This window comes from Nothoprocta perdicaria, unplaced genomic scaffold (genome assembly GCF_003342845.1).
Source record: "Nothoprocta perdicaria isolate Ctin4 unplaced genomic scaffold, notPer1 scaffold_31, whole genome shotgun sequence".
Lineage (NCBI taxonomy): Eukaryota > Metazoa > Chordata > Aves > Tinamiformes > Tinamidae > Nothoprocta > Nothoprocta perdicaria.
The window spans coordinates 4,179,082-4,189,293 of NW_020455544.1; the positions used below are offsets into that span (position 1 = coordinate 4,179,082).

Consider the following 10,212-nt stretch of genomic DNA (forward strand, 5'->3'; position numbering starts at 1 on the left):
CTCTAGCCAAATACCTATCATCTTATGACAACTGGAAAAAGCATCTACTGTTCATCAAAAGCAAAACAATATTATTTATAGGTGGATAACTCATTTCTTGGTTTTATGCAGATTTTACACAAAACAAAACCTTGCACAGCTGCTCTTTGGAAGATAAAAAGAATTTAAATTACTGTAGCAGACTTGTGAGTGGAAATGTTTTCAGATGTTTAGCAAATCAAATCGCATGGGGAAAGGGCAAGTTTTATTTACTGTGGATTTTTTGCCTCTAGAAATATTTTATCCTTTACTCATTCTTAATTGATTAGCACTTCTTCATAGGTAGTGTTTTTTGCTACTGTATAATGCATGGAATGAAAGAATAAATAAATAACAAGTTCATCCTATAATCACCAAGAAGACATGTTTGCAGTGGGAATTTTGCAAAAGTAACAATTTAGGAATGGTTAGCTCACAGATGGCCTCATATTGATCCTATTTATATTTTCAAGATCTACCTTGTTATGTTTATCTACCTGGAGACTCTACAAAGTGTCCGTCACCTTACATAAGTCATGCAAAATCTTCTGAAGTAAATTTGAATGCTTGATAGGGAGACTAGTGTTTAGCTATTGGCTATAAAAGTAAATATTATACAATTAAACTACTGTGGCACTGAGAAGAACGTTGTATTGAAGGGCAAGAAAAAGGATGAATGTAAGCAGAACTAAAAAACCTAACAGGAAGAAAGATAGCTTTTCTTTTTATTTTTCTGTTTTGTTGTGTTTTTAAAGGAGATGTAGAGACATTTTTTTTTTTTTTCTGCACAGATATTAAAAGTGATTTTTCAGAGACTGAATTTTCTTTAAAAACAGTGCACTATCTGCACCAAGTATGAGGGCAAGCTGAGTTTATCCACACATTCTCAGAACTACTCATCATGGTTTCATGGTGTCAGCATGATGGGGACTATTTCAGGCATCTCTTCTCACTGCTTGATTTACTGGGAGACATTTTAGACATGTCATGAGATGCACCTGACCTGCAAATTAGATCTGAAGAGGTGGAGGAGGACAATGACATGGCTTCTAGCAGGCAGTCAGTCATTATATAGAAACATCCTTCAAGTGATCTGTGCCTGCCTGGGGTGAAATAGATGTCAAATTTGCCCTAAGGATATGCATCAAAGAGCCTTGTCAACTAAGACTATACATATAGAAACAGCCTACAGCTGAACTGTCCTTTTGCTACTGAAGCCAAGYTTTCTCCTTATGTGGGTGTTGCATAAAACATATAATTTTTTAAGCAGTTAAAAATGTATTTTAATTATTGCACTGAACTACACAATGCCCTCCATGGAAAAAAACAATATCRGTCATTTTCCAGTACTGAACGAATTCTTACTGTCTCAGACCTGTAGGAAGATAAAAGATTGAATCRAGTTAGTTTTTTTAAAAAATAGTGTAGTAATAGTTTAGCAAATTGTTTAGTAAAGTTGTACTCCTCAACTTTTGTTTCTGCCTGTCAGAAATAAAACCCACAATTGGCCTCCTGCAAAGCTGGTGCTGACTTTCTACTGCCRGGAACCTTTAGCTGTGTCCTTTGCTTCTGCTATAAGTGTGGTGGGCTGTTGAGAAGATTATTCCCTTACGGTACCAGAAATTAAAAGCCAGCATTGTCTGTTAATTTTTCAGGAGATTCCTTCTCTTAAAGAGAATTTCAATTTTATTTTCCTGAGGGGTCAGTGCAGCTCGTGAACCAAGTACTTGTACTGAGTTACTCCTGTAAAAGCAGAATCCCATTCAACCTCAACCAGTTTACAAGAGAGGGGAGGTCTTAAAAGCTCAAAAAAACCTTTATGATAWTAAATCTAATAATAACTTTCTAAAAATCAAGGCAAGTTAGAACTGGGAAACTTTATGCTGTGTTTTTTAATTCTTGAGTTACAMCTTTAAAAGTGTTGTTTTCTAAATATAGACAAATATTCTTTGCAGTTCATCAGGACCTCATTCTTTTATAAATGGCAATGTGAATAACAAATAAATAAATAGATGAAGTAGCAGAGATCAGAGCACACATGACTGGTTTGCAACAGTTTATTCAAGGAAAATAAGAAAAATGAGAGGAGTCTGCCCAGAAGCATTTTCTTTTGAATCTTGAAAGGCTTTTTTTTTTCATTTAGATTGTTATTGTCATTTCATTCAGTCACGCTTATTTTAATTGACTGTTGAACATGCAGTAAAAATCTAATGTTGCTCCTTGCCAGTTCACAGAGCCTTTTTTACTTCTGCCAGATATGGCCTATGTGAGAAAAATAGCTGAGTTCCTTGACTTTCTCRAGGAAACCACTTTTTAAATGAAGCATATTAAGCACAAGAGTTATTCTATTGATTTTTGAAATGTTGCTCATGTAGAACTGGAGCACACTGCTTTGCTAGATTAGATGTATGGGTCAAAGGGCTGGTTTTGATAACTACCGTGGTTCCTACTCTTCAGAGTTTGAAAGACAAAGGATTAATTTTAGCTAGAGTTGTCATCCTGTGGGGAGGGAAAAAAAAAAAAGGCAGCTTTCATGCCACATTTAAACATGTTTCATTAAATGTTTTAATTCTCTACAACAACATAAAGCTAGCAAATCTCTACCATSAAAGAATATCAGATGCTAGTTTTGGGCTGATTTATTTCTTGTGTTATAACCACTGACCTTGAGCTGATTGATCATCAGTGTTATATGTTTTAAAAATGTATGCAAATGGTTTTAAAAATTTAGTCTTGTTTAGCCTATATATTTTAGTCTTATAAATGGTTATGTTCTAATAATTTTGAGGCTAAAATGGTGGACCTTCCCATTAGTTGTGATTCTGTCTTGCTCTTTGCTCCCCTATCAAGGTAAGATACAAGCAGCATCAGCAGTGACTCTCCCTCTTTACGCCCCCTTGGTTCCTATGAAGAAAACCAGATTTCAGGTGAATGTCAGATGTGRCAGGTGCCCTGTGATGACCAAGGAGACGTGACTGCAGTTTCTTTGCTGGATAAGCGTGTCAGGCGACAGATCTGCTCAGTATTTTCTCTGTAGCATTACCCATGAGTTATCCAAGGATTGGATGAGCATAAAGGAGAACTCTGCCTGTAGTATTTCCTGAATTTAATTTTGCACAGTTTAGCCATGGTTCACTGCCTGACCCTTGTGTTTACAGGATTTCATTATATAAGAAACATTACCCTTAGGAAAAGGTCTAACAGAATTTTATAGAGATTAATCCAGTGGCCCCATCAAAATTACTCTAACGAATTGTAATCTGGAGTAATACGTTTTATGGATGTTTTTGAACCATTTTAAGAAATGCTACAATAATAGAAGAATCCATGGAAARTACAGGAGAAAGTAGTACAGCAAAAGCACTTGCAGAGCTGTAGCTAAAGTGGGAGGGCTTACACATTTGATATGGGAATAAGTAATGTGAATTCTTAAAATGTAACACAGGGTAGCTTTCAATGAAATATMTTCATATTCAAATAACTATAGTCTATTTAAGTAGAAAGTGCGTTTCCTGTAGAAGCTAGGTATTTGCATCCCAAATTATTGAAAGTAGTTAATAAGTTATATAGGAAAATTAAATATATTAAATATATATTAAAATAAATGTGATAATAAGTATGACCCTATTATGGCCTATTATCTGCAATTGCCAGTTCRTCTTCTCCCACAAGCATCTAAACCTGAAATGTCAGATTTGCAGAATGGCACTAAAAAGATAAGATCTCCTGTTCAGATATACAAGTGATTCCAATTGGATTACTTTCTTCTGCAGCTGATGTATATTTAGTGCATAACCTATTTGTTTACCGAGATGGTTATTTTGAGGACAGAAGCTGATGATGATGTATTGATATAGGAAATAGGATAAYGTAGTGAAAACATAAAATACTAATTATTTCATGCGACTACCAAAATGACTGACAAATTCATGTTGCACAGTGTCTAGCAAGTTTTTAAAAGTTTTCTTTAATAGAGAATTTTGGAAGCAGCACTTATTGTTTCTTTTTTTGATGTGTTCTAGTTATTAGCAATGCATTATTCACACACTCTTCAGTTCTGCATGAACTATCTTGCTCCATGGAGAAGTAAGGTCACTTTTCATTCAAATTAAGATACTAACCAAAATGCCAGTAATAAGGTAAGGGGTATTCAGAAAGCTCTTTAAAAAAAAAAAAAAAAATGATAATTTTAATATAATTTTATTCTTTTCTTTCAATGTATGAAAGATATAGAAACTGCTATGTGTATTGCTAGCAGCTTTCATCCAACATCCTCTTCATTCTGTTTTAAGACAGATGGGTCAGTTCTGACCTTTTCACTGTTCTTGTTAGGATCTATTGCTCTGCCAACTTTGGCATCCCTGATGCCCAGTTTATTATCAGAAGTTGAAAGGGACAGTAGAATGTTTCTAGTTCTGTTTTGCTTAAAAAAATCAAACCAATAACTTACCACTTTCCTGCAATACTCTGCTTTTTAAAACCGATCACTATATTTGTACTTCATTGTTTTTTCACTTGAATAATTATGATTTTTTAAAATATAGAAAGCCAATACTTTTTCCTATTTTAATTACACAATTATTTGCTCATACAATGCATGTTATTATATTAAAAATATCTCTGTACCATGTATTTTGYCTTATGACGGAGTAACTTCCTATTGCAATGTGATTTTGCTATTTAGTCTTCATTCTTGAAGTTACTCGTGTGCAGGGTGAGTAAACATATTGGACTCGAGATCCAAGTGCTAAACATAGCAATAGGTACATGGCTGTACAGACACAGGCAGACTCAGTTGCTGGGGGGTTCTCTCTGTCTCAAGTACAGCTCCATGCTTGATGTTTTGTTTTTCCTGTTACCATATAACTTCTTTGTCATAAATTTGATGTTTAATTAAGTGCTTAATGGATCAGCAAATGGAAGYAGTGATGAGAAAAGGGTTTGTGTTTGTCCTCTCTCTGTCTAGCAATGGAACTACTAACAACTGACTGTGGTTATGGTTCCCTCAATACAGATCTGTTTGGAGAGATTAAAAGGTGAATTTTGTGTCACTTGGCCTATCCTGCTCTGCAGTGTACTTTTTTTCCTTACAAAAAGCTTTTTTCAGCTCAGTCGGATGCTGAGGTTTTGTTGTTACACAGAGGTTCTACTTCATAAAGAATGAGGTCAAAGAAGTTTTGTATGCACTTTGTGATACCTTGTGTTGGGCTGATCCTTGTGGAAACAGTTCAGCTGGATGCGTGAATTGGCTTTGCACAGATGCAGGCTGGTGGGAGAGAWACTTGCCCATAGTGTTAATTCCCTTCTGATAAATCTGCTGGCCACCATGAAAAGACATATAAAAAAAAAAGTCATAAAGCTGAAAAAAAATGGCTTTGAGTACAGGTATTTATTATATATACACTGTATGCCTCAATATGAAGGCAGTTAAAATGAATAATATGAAATGCTGGAAAAAGCCGAGCATTTTTCTTAGGTCACTGGGACATTCAGCATCTGTGAGAGCAAGGTTGCTGAATACGACTCAGAAAGACTTACTAATTCTCAAGGGCCTTATTAATCCTTAAGGAACTAGGAATGTGCTAATGCCATGACTAGAAAACTATCACCATGAAGCACCTGCTTTTTTTTTTTTTTTTTCCCCCTGACCAGCTTGAATTAACTCGCTGAAAATGTATTCTTATTTTAGAATTTTGTGACCAGGTTTGTCAAAGCAGAACCTGCCTTCTTTAGCGGCAGTGTAACCTTGTGTAACCTTGTGGAGCACTTAGCACAGGCAAAAGAAGATGCTTTTCTGCCTCAGTGAGAAACTTCTATGTTTTGTTCCAGATTGTTCAAAGGTTTAAACTAGCAAGTTCCTTTGCAAGTGAAGAAAACTTGTGCTAAGATTTAATAATGATCAGATTACCTGTGTCACAGATGATGACAAACAGAGTTAATTCCTTAAATGGATAAAAGCTGTGAAGCAGAGCACAGATTCAATGGCAGAAAATAGTTGAGAGGCAGGCAGCAGTGACTGCAGCATTCCCTAAATCTTTTGCCATGAAAATGTGAAAAGATCATCGATGATTTTTTTGCCACAGCATAAAAAAGGGTGTCAGGTCAGTACCTGGGAAGGACTCTGAATTTTTGTTCTAAATTTCTCTTCCTGCAGTAGGCAAATTTATTCTTCACATCAAGCTAATCTGAAAAGCTAGAAGAAAGCATATTTTAGTTTTCAAATACAGGATATTATTTAGAAGGACTTCAGTCATGAATGTTTGGCTGGCTTTGACATTTTAAAGGACAAACAACTGACCTAGAAATTGATAAAATGGAGCTGGTACTGAGTATCTTCTATCACGTTTTCCTTTCACAGTTTGTGGCACTGCTGAGGAGGATTTTTCTGCATGCATTTGACCTAACCCAGATATTACCATGTAAGATATAAGTCCTTTATGAGCGCGTTTGTCTTCTCTGCTCGTATATTGAAAGAACACTGTGGTGGTTTTAAAAAGAGTGATGCTCAGAGATGTTTTATCAGGTATATGCACATGACTTTAATCAGCAGACCTTACTGTTAGTAGGGCAGTGACTTCTACATTATGTTGCTGTAATCACTTACAAACACAACAAACATTCCCCTTTTCCCCCTACTCCTTTTTGCCTTAGTCAAATAGTCAAAATTGCTCTTAAGTTTAAGATTAAATCAAGTCAGTGCTTTCCATTTTTGAATAGATATTTCTTACACGATGTATATAGATGCTGAGCTCAAAAGGACTTTAGAAACATCAAGTAGATTTCATGCAGTTTCCATGTAGGCCTAACTGTGACATTTGCACTGTAATGCAACAACAAAAAAATAGTTTCAGTTTTGAGTTCCCATATCCAGTGCCAGTCCAGTGTCAAATAAAACACGTACTTTGTATTATCAATCAACTACTGTTATATCTGAACGTAGACTGTGAAGATGATGAATTGAATTCTCCCAGCTTTTTTTGCCTCATATTTGACATAGGAGCTTGGACGTATTGCGGAAGCTCTGTGAGCAAAACAGCCCTATACAGTTTCATAGCTTCTGGTTCACAGCTTGCTTGTTCTTGGTTGCATAAGAATACAGGCAAAATAGATGAATATTTCCAGAGACACGGGCAGTTTGTTAAATGTGTGGTGGAATTTTTTGTTTGTTTGTTTTTTAGAATTTCAGTGTTTTTATGTCCCTAAAGGCATATGAATACACATGAAATCCTGCTGAGTTTCTTTGCAGTGTTTTTTGACTACCTGCAAATTCAGGGGCTGCAATTGTTGTCAGTTCATGCGAGATTCTTTCTGTCCTGTAGTTGTCTTCATGTCCTAAAATTCCTCTTTTTTTTCTCTAAAATCTGCTTGTGTACCACCCATACAAAGTCTGTTGTAACTGCTTTATGCAGCACACTGAGCTCTGTGCTGTAGGTGTTGGAAAAGACTACTTAGCAAGTAATGATATTGGAAGTATCTAGAATTTGCAAAAGAATTGAGCTTCTTGTCATTAAAATTTGCCACAAAATACACCATTATTAGAAACCACATATTTTCTAAATATTTGGAATAAAGATAGTTGATAATGAAGGTGATCAAATGATGTTGTGATTAAGTTAGGTCAGTTTTCAGCCTTCATCGCAAATTCATAATGCAAAACTCCATGATTGCCTGCATTTTTTTAACAGAAAAAAATATTAAGGGGAAAAACTTGCACAGAAGACTATTTCTTATACCTGATCAACTTTAAAAAGTTTTAAGGTCTTCCAGAACTAGAATGGAAGAAGATATGCTAACTTTCGAAAGGTTTTAGATTGGTATTGATACGTTGACTCATCTCTCTTAGACATGTTGGAAATTCCAGCAATTTGACTGCTTTTATTAGCAGTGAAGCTATCACTTGAGGAACTGATGTGCCTGACAAAGTATGGATATTTTGAAAATAGCAGAAGTAAAAACTTGGCTGCTTAACTAAAGGATTTTGTGAACTAGAGTTAGTAGCCTATGCAACCTTGCTTGCTTGCAGTATAGTAGATTTCAACAGCAAAGTTGATTTGATTTGAAAAGGTAGGGAAAGAAAATATTGGCACAAGAAATTTCTTTTAGATTATGTGGGCTATAGGTATATTTTTCCTGTGTTTATATGACAGTGGTTAGCTAGAGATGTAAACATCTAGAAACATTTTAGACATTTTCCAAGGTAAGTACTGGAAGCCGTACTGTATTTTGAATCTTTGCTGTCAAATGGAGTGTAATCTCCTTGAAGTGGCAGGTAGATCTCGGAAATTCAAAAGAGACAATTTGGAAGCATTTTGGGCTAATAAAAATGGGTAGCTAGGCAATTCTAGATAAGAAGTGGTGCTCTGAAGATTTCACTGCTGCTTGCTGGCTCTGTAACCACATGCATCAAAAACATTCACTCTAGGTGATCATAATTTTTGCACAAAACAGAGAAGACACATGATTAGTGTTGTCACTTAACAGATGTAAAGCTGGATTGCTTTTAAGGAATAATTATCTACGTGTGCTTTTGAATTTTTCTTTTCAGTATAACAGAATAATTTGTCATTAGGAGTAATGAGCCACTATTTGTTGTCTTCAGTTAAATTGAATATTTGAACTAGGTGGTAAGTGATTAAATGTTAGGCTACATTAGAAATACTTCAGCTTCTTTTGTTTCCCTCTTTGCCAGCCGATCCTGTACATCTTCTGGATAAGTACACTTGTCCTAGTCAGCAAACATTTAGCTTTTAAGTGGAAATCTGTTTATTGCTATGTATTCAGAGAGAGAAAGGAAAAAAAAAAATCACCCCTAGATGCAGAATCTTCACTGCATTCAGACTTCTTGCTTCAGCTCCAAGGGATTTTGGAACTAGATCTTTTTCCAGGGGTCTCATTTGGGAGATGACAATAGCAAGAGTAGAGGCTGCCATTTTCCTGGAACAGACAGAAGGATTTGCAGCCGTCACTCCCACCCCGCTTTTGGAAGGGCATTTTTCAAGTTGATTCTCTTCCATTGCTTTGAATATGAGTGGAAAATGATTTCCTCGATTGTTGTGCACTGTTAATGGACCAACATGTAATAGAATCAGGCTCTCTGTCACATGTCAGGTGGAAACTGAAGAGATTTTCATTTTTGACAGTTTTTCTTACTCTGTTTCCAGGATCTTTTTTTCAGTATAGAGTAAACCTGAGTTGGGGTTGTGTGTGTGTGGGCAAACAGACAAAGGTGTATTAAGGAACTACACTGGGTGGATGTATTGGTTAATAATGGGATAATTGTTGGATAATTTTATTAGCATAACTTTAATTATATTTTTGCACTACTGCAGGAGCACTTAGAAAAAGCAGACAGCTAAGGTGGAAATTAATTTTATTACCTGGTTAAATTATTACTTGGGTTGGAATTGCAAAGAAAAGGGAATTCCTCATATGAACGGCTATAATGTGTACTACTGCTACTAATATAGTAAAGGAAATGGAGTTTAATAAGGAATAACCATCCACATCTGCATGATAAATGTTGCCATAGAACAGACATTCATAGGAAATAAATATTTTAAAGGAATAACAGAGGTTTCTTTTCAAAGCTGTAATGCATATGTGCATCTGGTGAATCTGCTCCTTGTTCGGTGAATGCTGCTCTGTGATCACTGGAGACAGTTCGGTGATCCAGAAATCCCTGGTCTGTGACCAGAATGGGAGCATCTTAAAGCAGATGGGCTTCTGCAAGTTTTCGTGCCCTGAGAAAAAAAAGCTGACTATAGCACATGCTCTGTTAAATCAGCTTTCAGTGTCTGGTTAGATGAGAAGCTAAATCATGTTTGCCAACCTTAGCCTGTGATCTGAACGAGCTGCAGGCACGAGCTGAGGTTGGTATCAGATAGGTCTTTGAAAGCACATTTTCCTAGCTGTCTCCTTTGCTTCCTAAGCGGTGATTCTCACTAAAGTAATTAGCCTGAGCTGAGTTTCTGGGGATTCACTGTCTCTAAGATCCTTCCTAATTTATTTAAAAATAATCTAAACAAGGCTGCATTGAGCAGTGTGCAAAACTTAAGCTGTCAGGATATTTTTTCTGTTGTGTGAAACTTGATCATAGCTCTGTGGTTAGATATATTTCTCTCTCTCTTTTCTCTCTCTCTCTCTCTCTCTCTTTTTTTTTTTTTTTTTTTTTTTTTTTTTTTTTTTTTTTTTTTT

The 10,212-nt window shown here is 35.8% G+C and overlaps 1 long non-coding RNA gene across 3 annotated transcripts in view; it reads left to right on the plus strand.

The window, feature by feature from the left end:
- Positions 1 to 10,212, plus strand: part of LOC112950119 — a 72,513-nt gene that overhangs the window by 45,854 nt on the left and 16,447 nt on the right. The gene's annotated exons all lie outside the window — the stretch shown is intronic.